Source organism: Saccoglossus kowalevskii, chromosome 12, assembly GCF_978046115.1.
Source record: "Saccoglossus kowalevskii chromosome 12, keSacKowa6.1, whole genome shotgun sequence".
NCBI lineage: Eukaryota > Metazoa > Hemichordata > Enteropneusta > Harrimaniidae > Saccoglossus > Saccoglossus kowalevskii.
This window is the reverse complement of record NC_140652.1, coordinates 8,576,169-8,589,476: the sequence shown is the minus strand read 5'-3', so window position 1 is coordinate 8,589,476 and position 13,308 is coordinate 8,576,169. Positions and strand designations below refer to the sequence as shown.

At 37.6% G+C, this 13,308-nt stretch overlaps 1 protein-coding gene across 1 annotated transcript in view; it reads right to left on the bottom strand.

Moving 5' to 3' along the window:
- Positions 1 to 13,308, bottom strand: part of LOC100371844 (cleavage stimulation factor subunit 3-like) — a 53,143-nt gene that overhangs the window by 21,577 nt on the left and 18,258 nt on the right. The gene's annotated exons all lie outside the window — the stretch shown is intronic.

The window sequence follows — 13,308 nt, the reverse complement described above, 5'->3', positions numbered from 1 at the left end:
ATTGTCACTGCATCCCTCTACACCCTGCACACTTCATTGTCACTGCATCCCTCTACACCCTGCACACTTCATTGTCACTGCATCCCTCTACACCCTGCACACTTCATTGTCACTGCATCCCTCTACACCCTGCACACTTCATTGTCACTGCATCCCTCTACACCCTGCACACTTCATTGTCACTGCATCCCTCTATACCTTGCACACTTCATTGTCACTGCATCCCTCTACACCTTGCACACTTCATTGTCACTGCATCCCTCTACACCCTGCACACTTCATTGTCACTGCATCCCTCTACACCTTGCACACTTCATTGTCACTGCATCCCTCTACACCCTGCACACTTCATTGTCACTGCATCCCTCTACACCTTGCACACTTCATTGTCACTGCATCCCTCTACACCCTGCACACTTCATTGTCACTGCATCCCTCTACACCTTGCACACTTCATTGTCACTGCATCCCTCTACACTTCATTGTCACTACATCCCTCTACACCGTGCACACTTCATTGTCACTGCATCCCTCTACATCCTGCACACTTCATTGTCACTGCATCCCTCTACACCTTGCACACTTCATTGTCACTGCATCCCTCTACACCTTGCACACTTCATTATCACTGCATCCCTCTACACCCTGCATTGTCACTGCATCCCTCTACACCCTGCACACTTCATTGTCACTGCATCCCTCTACACCATGCACACTTCATTGTCACTGCATCCCTCTACACCTTGCACACTTCATTGTCACTGCATCCCTCTACACCTTGCACACTTCATTGTCACTCCATTCCTCTACACCCTGCACACTTCATTGTCACTGCATCCCTCTACACCTTGCACACTTCATTGTCACTGCATCCCTCTACACCTTGCACACTTCATTGTCACTGCATCCCTCTACACCCTGCACACTTCATCGTCACTGCATCCCTCTACACCCTGCACACTTCATTGTCACTGCATCCCTCTACACCTTGCACACTTCATTGTCACTGCATCCCTCTACACCTTGCACACTTCATTGTCACTGCATCCCTCTACACATTGCACACTTCATTGTCACTGCATCCCTCTACACCTTGCGCACTTCATTGTCACTGCATCCCTCTACACCTTGCACACTTCATTGTCACTGCATCCCTCTACACCATGCACACTTCATTGTCACTGCATCCCTCTACACCTTGCACACTTCATTGTCACTGCATCCCTCTACACCTTGCACACTTCATTGTCACTCCATTCCTCTACACCCTGCACACTTCATTGTCACTGCATCCCTCTACACCTTGCACACTTCATTGTCACTGCATCCCTCTACACCCTGCACACTTCATTGTCACTGCATCCCTCTACACCTTGCACACTTCATTGTCACTGCATCCCTCTACACCTTGCACACTTCATTGTCACTGCATGCCTCTACACCTTGCACACTTCATTGTCATTGTATCTCTTTATACCTTGCACACTTCATTGTCATTTTATCCTTCAACACCTTGCACATTTCATTTTATTCCTCTATACCTTGCACACTTCATTGTCACTGTATTCCTAACATCTTGCACATTTCATTTTCATTGCATTCCTCTATACCTTGCACACCTCTACAACTTGCACGCTTCATTGTCATTTTATGCCTCAACACCTTGTACACTTCATTGTCATTTTATGCCTCAACACCTTGTACACTTCATTGTCATTGTATTCCTAAAACACTTTGCACACTTCATTGTATTCCTAAAACACCTTGCACATTTCATTGAATTACTAAAACACCTTGCACACTTTCTTGTCATGTTAACCATCAACACCTTGCACAATTGTCATTTTATCCCTCAACATCTTGCATATTTCATTATTTTATACCCCAACACCTTGCACACTTGTCATTCTATCCCTAAACACCTAGCACACTTGTCATTGTATCCCTCAACACATTGCATATTTCAGTCATTTTATATGCCAACACCTTGCACACTTCATTTTCATTGCATTCCTCAACACCTTGCATACTTCATTGTCATTTTATGCCTCAACAACTTGTACACTCGTCATTGTATCCCTCAACACCTTGCACACTTCATTGTCATTGTATTCCCCAAAACCTTGCACACTTCAGTGTCATTTTATCCCTCAACACCTTGCACACTCCATTGTATTCCCAAAACACCTTGCACACTTCATTGTATTCCTAAAATACCTTGCACAATTCATTGTCATTGTATTCCTCAACACCTTGCACATGTATCATTGTATCCCTCAACACCTTGCACACTTCATTGTCATTGTATCCCTCAACACCTTGCACACTTCATTGTCATTGTATCCCTCAACACCTTGCACATGTATCATTGTATCCCTCAACACCTTGCACACTTCATTGTCATTGTATCCCTCAACACCTTGCACACTTCATTGCCATTGTATTCCTCAACACCTTGCACATGTATCATTGTATCCCTCAACACCTTGCACACTTCATTGTCATTGTATCCCTCAACACCTTGCACACTTCATTGTCATTGTATCCCTCAACACCTTGCACACTTCATTGTATCCCTCAACACCTTGCACACTTCATTGTCATTGTATCTCTCAACACCTTGCACACTTCATTGCCATTGTATCATTCAAAGCCTTGCACACTTCATTGTCATTGTATTCCTCAACACCTTGCACACTTCATTGTCATTGTATCCCTCAACACCTTGCACACTTCATTGTCATTGTATCCCTCAACACCTTGCACACCTCATTGTCATTGTATCTCTCTACACCTTGCACACTTCATTGTCATTGTATTCCTCAACACCTTGCACACTTCATTGTATTCCTAAAACACCTTGCACACTTCATTGTCATTGTATTCCTAAAACACCTTGCACACTTCATTGTCATTGTATTTCTCAACACCTTGCACATTTCATTGTCATTGTATTCCTCAACACCTTGCACACTTCATTGTCATTGTATCCCTCAACACATTGCACACTTCATTGTCATTTTATGCCTCAACACATTGTACACTTACCATCAGCAATTGAATTTCTTCTAATGGGTTGACAAAATTTTACCTGAATTAGGGCTTACTAAATGTTTCATTGACTATCATTCAATAATAGAATGATTGAGATATCTTAAGTTGAATGATGTTTTTCGATGACCACCTTTGATTTCATCTGGGTTTGAGTTTTTACAGGACCATGTTACAGTGTCCATTTTTGTGTGTGTAATCAGCATCTTGACTAAAAAAACATTCTAGATTTGAATGTACCATCTAGTGTTACTGCTTTCCAGTTTATGCTTTTACGCTCATTGAAACATATGCAGGATATGATCTTCAATTGAATGTTTCATCTGCCGTGGCATCTACATGTATACCGTATACCAACTTTAAACAAAATCCATCAATATCTGGTCCTGGAAAGGTAGAATTTTGATGACCTTCCGGTCCACATTTCTGTATACTCTGTATCAAACCTTGACAGGAATGTACAAGCAAGGATGTCTGCTGATATGAGCATAAAAGCGTGTATTCAGTCCAGAGATAATGTAATCAAAAATTGCTGCCAGTCAGACATTTTGAATAAGATTATAGATCTATGATTGAATTACAAAGACAAGCAGTGTGCAATCTGTTACGCTAGTTATAAAAACAATCCTGCTACGTCAGAAAAAAAGAAGAGTTTAGTTGTTGAACAAATAGATTGAGACCAAATTATTAAGTCCCATATAATCGACCTACACAATGGAAGACAAACTGTTTAAACCGTGGCTCCGGGTGTATAAAAGGAAAGATGGCTGCCAGGGACAGGAAAGCATGATTCAAACAGTCGTTTTGACTACTCAAAATGACTGTCAGTCATGGGTTTATACACATGCAAGGTGTTAATCCTGAGTGGTTTGTTCAATCTCTAGGTATGTTTATGTAATTACGGAGTTGATCATGTAAGTGATACCATGGAGCTACTAGTATTAAGAAATGATATGCTGTGAGCTGTTTGTCCAGCCACTTTGTCAGTGCTGCACAAAGTGGTCTGGCCCGAGCAAGTGGCACAAGATGGGGTGTGCACAAGAGGGAAGGGACTGTGCACAATAAGTTCCTTAGTGTATGTGCGCAAAGAAAAACATTCACGGTTACAGGACTTGTAAACTTGCTCGATTCTTATTTTTCCAGCAGCAACAGAGGAGAACCAGATCAGTCACGAGAAGGAAAAAAAAAAAAGTTTTCACCCCATTGTCAATGAAAAGACGAACCAAGCTGTGGGTACTGGCCTAGATTATTTCACTGGTGGACGTGACAGGCCCGGTTGGTCATGATAACATGATAATAGCGGGGTTCGTTCAAGGCACTCGTCAACAAATACATCCTGACAATATGTTGAGTATGCTTCTCAAATTTAATATATGATGTTCCCAACAATTTAAAAAGTACAAATGTTTCTCAAAAATAAACAAGTCATTGTCAATGACACGTCATTGTTCCATTCATATTTGAGTGACATATACATTCAAAGTAGATCATGACCGAAATCTCAGACCACTTTCAGTGGTCTGATCCGAAATGCACCTGCATATGTACAACACATTGTACTAAATCTGAACAAAATCCATCCAGCATGACTGAGATCCGGTTCCGGAATTGTGAAAATACGTGATTTTGATGCATTTTTGGCCTAAAAATGGCCATCATTCAGCTATTGTTAAGCGGATCATGAAACAAATGCACATACACATTTATGACATGATGTACCTTGTGTGTGTGAAGTTTGAACTCGATCAATCCAGGCATGTCTCAGATATGAATCCAGAACTGATTCTTTAAAACAAAATGGCCACCAGTCGGTCATTTCAAACTTGATCCGAAAAAAAAAATGACGTGCATCAAGGTCCTATTATGTTTAATGTATGTACCAAATTTGAACAAAATCCGTCCATGCATAAATGAGATCCGGGTCCAGAATGGTGAAAATGTGCGATTTCAATGCATTTTCGGCCTTAAAACGGCCGCCATTTGGCTATCGTTAATGAGATCAGGAAACAAATGCACATACATATTTGTGACATGATGTACCTTGTGTGTGTGAAGTTTGAACTCGATCAATCCAGACATGTCTCACATACGGATCCAGAACTGAATTCTTTAAAACAAAATGGGCGCCAGTCAGTTATTTCAAACTTGATCCAAAAAAAAAAATGACGTGCATCAAGGTCCTATTATGTTTAATGTATGTACCAAATTTGAACAAAATCCGTCCATGCATAACTGAGATCCGGGTCTGGAATGGTGAAAATGTGCGATTTCAATGCATTTTCAGCCTTAAAATGGCCGCTATTCGGCTATCGATAATCGGATCATGAAAAAAATGCATGTGCATATGTCCCATATAATGTGTGATGTATGAGTGAAGTTTGAACTTAATCGGTCCATGCATGTTCGAGATACAGGTGATCACGGACGCACGCACGGACGGACGCACACAGGGCAAAACATAAGTCCCCGTTTTTTGACTACGTCCGAACGAGGACTAATAAATTGAAAGAAAGCACAAACAAATTTATGTTCCCCGAAATATATCCCTGCAGTGAAATGATGGTGAACGACAACAGTGTGTGAAAAGAAATGTATGCATATCCGTGTTCAAGCCGTTTGATAATAGCGTAATGCAAGATGTTAGCTTACAGAATTAACACCTTTAGTTGAAATGTAAACAACTAGGCGGACCAAGCAAATTACATTTCCCATGACACACTTTAACAGCAGAAATTCCGGTCAAATTGTTTTTGTCGGTCACTATCTGTGACTATGAATATTACTGCAGTGATTTCATGCTACAATACACTAGGATTATATTACTGAAGACCAAGTTGTCTTACATAGGACTTAACGGTCATTCACAGCTAATAGAACAGATGATATTTATATTTCTAGGATATTAACAATACAATTGTTGACACCTGTGTACAAAGCACACAATGGGAGTCTGTACGTGTAGTACATGATATCTCAAAAACCAATTGTCAGATTTCAATGTAACTTGATGCTCTGGGATAATGCTCAGACCTGATTATTTTTTGGTTGAAATTAGCGAATTTTTAGCTCTTTCAATTTCAATGAAACTTGGTACATAGGTGCTTTTAGATAATCCACAGATCTGATTACTTTATGGTAGAAATTCATTTACATTAATTACCCACCTTGTATAAATGGGGTCATGTGACCTCATTAATATTAAGTATAATAGTGTTGTTGCAGACAAGGATATGCAACTAGTGTTATAATGATGCATTTGACAAGACATACGACTACCAATAAATAACACACAACATGTCCATGTATAATCATGTGACTTCATTAATATACATAACTGTAATATCTCAGACAAAGGCATGTCTGTGGTCAAAATAAGACACTCTTCAATGATTTCTGCCTGTGCTTCTAATATAGTAAATACAATACTTATTATTTGTACTCCATACCTCCAACATGAGAGTTCTTTCCAAGCTTTCTTTGATATTTTGTTGTTGTTTACTTAAGTCGTGGTTCTCCGGGTGTATGAAAGAGAAAATGGCCGCCAGTCGGCACTCAATGAAGTAGTCCGGCCCAAGTGAGTGCAGATGGCACAAGCTGGGGGTGTGCACAAGAGACGAGAATGATGTTCGGCCGAAAAAAGTGGTGTGGTCCTGCACTTAGAATTAGTGACAAATGTTGAAATAGAGACAATTTGGCCTCAATGCACAATAGTAATAACAGTTGTAAAAGTTATATGCATTGATGTTTCACGAAACACCATCTTTTATACTGCATACTTATATTTCGTAAATATTCCAATAACTTCCTTAGAGAATTTATGTAAAGAAAGACATTCATGGTTACAAGGCTTGAAAGCTTGGTCAAATCTTATTTTTCCAGCGGCATCAGAGGTGAACCTGGTTCTGAGATGCAAGACTCTTAATTCAGGTACAGGAAGGAATGGTTTTCAATCTATTGTTGATGAAAAGACAAACCAAGCTGTAGGTACTGGCCTAGATTAGTTCATTGGCGAATGTGATGTATATGGTTGACATTAGGTGGTCATGATAACGGGTTTGTTCAAAAGGCTTGTCATGCACTCATGTGTGTCAGTCAGACAAAAAATACGCTCCTGACAATAAGTTGAGTATGTTCCTTGAATTTTAATATACGACTTTTCTGACAATTTAAAAAGTACAATTGTGTCTTGAAATAAATAAATTGCAAAGATCTCGCAGAAAAAATTTATGTTTACTGAAATATATAGTGAAATAATTGGTGACAGACAACAATACATATTCTATAAAAAAAATGCATGTGTGTCTGTGTTCAAGACTTTCTTGTAACGTACGAGTCAAATCGGTTAATAGTGTAACGTATGATGTTAGCTTACGGAAATAACACCTCCAGTTGATATGCTATGGATCAACTAAACAACTAGGTGGACCATGCAAATTACATTTCCCATGATACACTGGTGCAATTTCTTGGATTGCAGAGCCATGGTTTAACTCACCGAGAAACATACATGTATAAAACTATTTTTCGTACGAGAAATGGCTAAAAAACGGCATGAAAACAGCAATATTTAAGCCAATTGAAACTGGTTCTTGTCTTTTCAGAAAATATCTTTCAGTGACATATATTGAAAAAATAAAATGTTTGACTGTCTCAAACTATTGGAAGATTCTGGAACGTTTTATTTATTTTTCAGGAAATAATGCATAGATTCATATGGAAATTGTTCCAAAAACGCCAATAATAAGTATTTTCTCTAAAATCATGATTTGTAGCAGTAAGTAACACTCAACACGCTATGACATGTATTCAAATCTATAAGTAGAGGGTGGAATAAGGGTGAAAATTTCATCACAATATTTTACAAAGACTTCAAGTCCTTGTTTTGAAGTTTGAAAATAGAGTACATGTATATGTATAAACATTGATCAGAATTAACTGTGCTTAACAGCAATGGCAATAGTTGTTTTCACTTGGTTTTGAAGTTTTAAAAGTGTGTATGGTAATATGGATCAAAAACTTGTGTAAACAGTTACAGGTAATACAATTCTCATATCCTGCTGCTTAAAAATTGATCTAGGCAAAACTTGTTTGAAAGCTCTTATCATTTTAATAAAAATCTAACATGCAATTTACTGAAAGTCTTATTATTTTCACTACAATAAATCTATTCATGCATTTTTATTTCACTTGCATGCTAAATATAATTACAATACATGTAGGAAGCAAGTACGGCAAGTGTGTGCTCAGACACAGTGGTAATATTCATATCCATAAATTGTCCTATAAATTTAACCTAATGGCTATACAGAAAACAACCCAGGAGTCTGGTGTGCATTTGTGTGCATTTCTGAATAATCTTTATTGAAAACACTTCGAAAGTTGATTTTATAATACAGTACGTCTTTGATTATAGAAGGAGGAATCTTGCATGCAATTTGATGACTTGAGTTTGCAAGAGGGGAAAAACGAGTAAAAAATTGATTTTTAATGCATATATTCTCTAAAATTTCTTAAAGGGTCCTTGCACCACGCATGCGTGTTGATAAACATTGATTTTCCCACAATTCAATGCGCTCTACTAAGTGAAATCATGTGTACGAGTTTGAACTTGGATGTGATGTGCAAATTACTGCCAATCAATTATAACAGTGTGAACTATAAATACTAATTTAACAATTCCTTCTGATTTTTCAGCAGTTTTCCCGAACTATTATGACAAACACATACAAAATAGCTGATGTAGCTAACCTCAACAAAAAAGCGTTAGTTTCTAAAGTTACGATTGAAATTAGTTAAGATAATTGTACTTCCACATTAAAATACTCAACCATTAACGTAATAACGAATAAGTTACATCTTAGAACATTCGCTGACAGATTTTTTGGGGTACAAAATGCTATGGTCAATTTTGATTCACAGACAGCAAATCTTTCAACAAAACAAACTATCGGTATTTTTATTTTTTTTGAGAACAAAACCTTGAATATCACACAACATTCGCACAGAAGTCGGTGATGTTTCTACATCGATCTTTTGGCTTAATGAGCTCTATTTCTTCAATTTAGTGGACACACATGGAAAAAAAATGGAGATGGCAATATAACCGATGATGTCAGTGGTTGGACATGCATCAAAGTAAAGTCAATGGATAATTAGCATATCTAACAATATAGTTTATTGAAGTTTTCTAGTAACAGCTGTTTTGGAGTTTTCCTCTGACCTTTGGCAGATTCAGAATTCACTGAGAGGTTGTGGGTGCATGTTCCTCACAAGCAAAGTCTTGACCATTTAAGGTAGTACACACTGTGTTTGCTTGCACCGAGAGAGGAGTGTAGCAATGTGTTACTACCACTGATTCTGCAGTGTTGCCGCTAACATTGTCTCCAATCATACTATGGCCATTAGGTACTGAAAGAGTTAAGATTGGTGGCAGGTACTGAATGGTTACTGCCTCAGGTAACCAAGACTTTTTTTTTAAAGTGGGGTTCATGTTACCAGAGTTCAGTTGTATCCCATCACTCACTGCATGTGGCTTTATGCTTTATGATTTTTAACAACAACCAAAAGTTCATCAAAGAAGACCCACTAGCCCTCTCTGTTGTTCAACATGTCTACAAGATCCAGTTTACCATCAACCCCATTAACAACATCATCAGTGTCAATAACCTCTCTGAAAGATCTAAGCGGGATACTACAGGAAGTGAGAGATTTGTTGACAAAATTTTATCTTATCCCCTCTTTTATCACTGTAATATTTTTTTTTCGTGGACAAAAAGGACGAGGGTGAACACAGTCATAGTTCTAAGCCACCAATTGGTAGAAAGTGCTATCTGGTGTTTCTGTGGATAGATTTTGACACGCTATTGGTCACACATTTCTAAAATGTGGGTGGGCGTGGGGGGGGGGGGGGGTTAGATCCCAAAGGAAGCAAAACATGCCATAAACCATCTAGAAATGATAGCCCTGAAGAGGAAGTATACTTCCTGGATGAAGACGGAATAAGAAAGTTCTAGTTTGATGCAACAATTCAACCATGGTGAGTGGAGTTAGAAGGGTCAGGAACAGGTGTGTGGCCAATGTGATATCCCAGAGATGCATTGAATTCAACAATAACTGGCAAGTATCCCAGGGTTTAGCGAACAGTCTATTTTCTCTGTGGGGATTTCTTGATTAACCTGTTTGCCTCTGCCAGAAACTTAAATTTCAGGCGGTATGTGCCATTTTATTTGGATTGTCACCCATAAGTGATGGATGCCATGGAAAAAATAAGCAAATCTGGACGTGCATGCGTTCCAACCAAACCCATGATTCATGTTGTACTGGAGAAAGTACTGTCGGCACTCAATATTATAATGACTGTGGTTGTTCTGAATTAGCTAGCAAGACTTTGGTTTTCACTACTCGCACTGTTGTACCTGCCAGACCACAGGAAGCTCTCTATGAGTCCAGTGCTGTTCCAATTACAAGTCTCTACAGATGGAGGCAGTTCTGTGGTATAGCCAGTGGAGTCATCTGTGCCCCTTGTAGTGAGTTTTTTCTAACTAGTGTTTTACACAAAGGACATATTACTCACCGCAAAAATATACAGTGAGTAGTTCGTGCATGTATACACTGGTCTACAGATAGTGTCAATTGTTCAAAATAGCATCCAATGGAAGGGTTTATGAATTTGGCATCACCTGATTCCTAGACTCCTTTTAAGCTGATGAGGTTTTCAGATGAGTCAGATAACAGCCTCTCTCTTTTCTGACTACTATGCTTTTTGGAATAATCATGGCATTTACTTGAAGACTAGGCTTGATTTCTTGGAGTAAAACATGTGCTACACAAGCATACCGTTACACCTAGAGGTGGTCTCTGACCCTCATATTCACTATGTCAAGAGATTAGCTGTCTGGCATTCAGAATGGTACCATGTTTCATGTACCAAAGTCATACAGCGACTTTTGAATATTTCTGGATCTGTCCCAGACTGTTACTGGCAATCTGTTGAAATAGTATGTTTGATTGTAGCTAAAAACTAAAGCAGATACAGAAAATCCAAGAGTTGATCATCTTGACTACAGCTTTATGGATATCTTGTGCAATTTGTGATTCATTCGCATTCACAAAGTATAAAAAACCTGTAGTTGGAATATTCAAATCAAAGAATGCTTAGAAAGAACTCCCGTGTGCTGAGAGTATTGAAAACACATTAAATCAAAGAAAGCTTAGAAAGAACTCCCGTGTGCTGAGAGTATTGAAGACACATTAAAAATTCAAAATTACTTGTTCATGAGATATTGATGAAAAAGCTGAAAAACTAATTATGTACATCAGGTAACTAATATGAACAGAACAGAACAAAACAAATTATGAATTATTATGCTAATTAGAGAATTAATATGAACAAATTTTAACCCAAAATTAATCAGGCCTGTCTATTGTCCTAGAGCATTTATGTACCAAATTTTATTCAAATGTGATGATCAGTAATTGAGATATCAGTGTTAATTAATTAGGTGATTAATAAGCATAAATATTTACCAAAAACTAATTAGGTTTCTGCATAGTTCTCTTTAAAAGTTTCATTAAAATACAATTTGTGGTTCTTTATATATCAGTGGAACATTATGCAAAATAGGTAATTAATATCTAATTAAAACTAATCAGGTCTCTGCATAATCCTAGAAGATCTATGTAGCAAGTCTCATTGAAATATGATGATTACTACTTGATATATCAAAAGCTGAAAATTAATTAATTATGCAAATTAGGTAATTAATATGTACTCATATTACCCTAAAAACTATCAGGTCTGTGCAGTGTCCTATGACATCTATGTACCAAGAGTCATTGAAATGTGATGATTACTACTTGAAATATCAAAAGTTGAAAATTAATTAATTATGCAAATTAGGTAATTAATATGTACTCATATTACCCTAAAAACTATCAGGTCTGTGCAGTGTCCTATGACATCTATGTACCAAGTTTCATTGAAATGTGACAATTACTACTTGAAATATCAAAAGCTGAAAATTAATTATGCTAATTAGGTAATTAATATCTACTGATATTACCCTAAAAACTATGAGGTTTGTGCAGTGTCCTATGACATCTATGTACCAAGTGTTATTGAAATGTGAAGATTAGTACTTGAGATATCAGTGGAAAAGCTCTAAATTGATTAATCATTATGCAAATTAGGTAATTAATATCAAATCTGCACATTAGTTTGGAGCATCTATGTGCCAAGTTTCATCAAAATCCAATGAGTGGTTCTTTAGATATCAGTGGAACAGCTAAAAATCAGCTAATTATCATGCAAATTAGGTAATTAATATGCATGGATTTTTACCAAAACCTTATCAAATCTGCGCATTGGCCCAGAGCATCTATGCACCAAGTTTCATTGAAAATCAATGTATGGTTCTTGAGATATCAGTGGAACAGACACACACACACACACTGCAAAGACTCCCTTTTTGTGCTTCGCACACGGGAGTCAAAAAGCCATCAGGTAATCCTTCAGATAAACATTGGTATGGCATATTCACCACCAATTTTCATCATTTCAATAGGGCGATTGTAAGTCTGCTAATGACCATTACCCCAAAAATGCATCTCGAAACATTTCACAAGTTTGTTTTGTATATACTGAATTAGAATCTAAAAGTCTTTTATGAGAGAATTATGATAGTTTAAACAATGTTAGTTTCATTTTCTCAAAGTTTGCAGACATTCCTCCAACCCCCCAAAAGCAATGTCAGCCATCTAATTTGTTTTTCCTTACCAGTGCCAGTGTAAGTGATACAGGAAGTTGTATCGTTTCATTGTGTAGTTTTATTCAGAATATTTGTTTTTATTTCAGTGTTCATATTCATACCAAATCTTGACAATGCTGTATAAATCGATGGAATCGTCTTCAGGCGAATATGTAATTTTATGCAAATTACGATAGCCACAATGTCGGCAATATGCAATTCCCTTTGTTTTAAATGTTTACCAAAACATGCATCTTAACAAAATAACCTAGAGTTTCCTAACCGTTCATCTAGTAACCGTACCAAAAAGAGCTACTCTCATAGTCAGAACCCTGCTTCTTCCTAGATTTTTTTTTTATTTATGGTGTTTCTTAACAATTTAGAGTCAGCAATTACTGCTGCTCTTTGAGGCCTGTGTTCAATTTAAACTTCTCATACCTTGATTATCCTCAAGGCATGCTTGATAGATTTGACAAAGAACATGCAAATCACTAAGCTAGCACACATACAT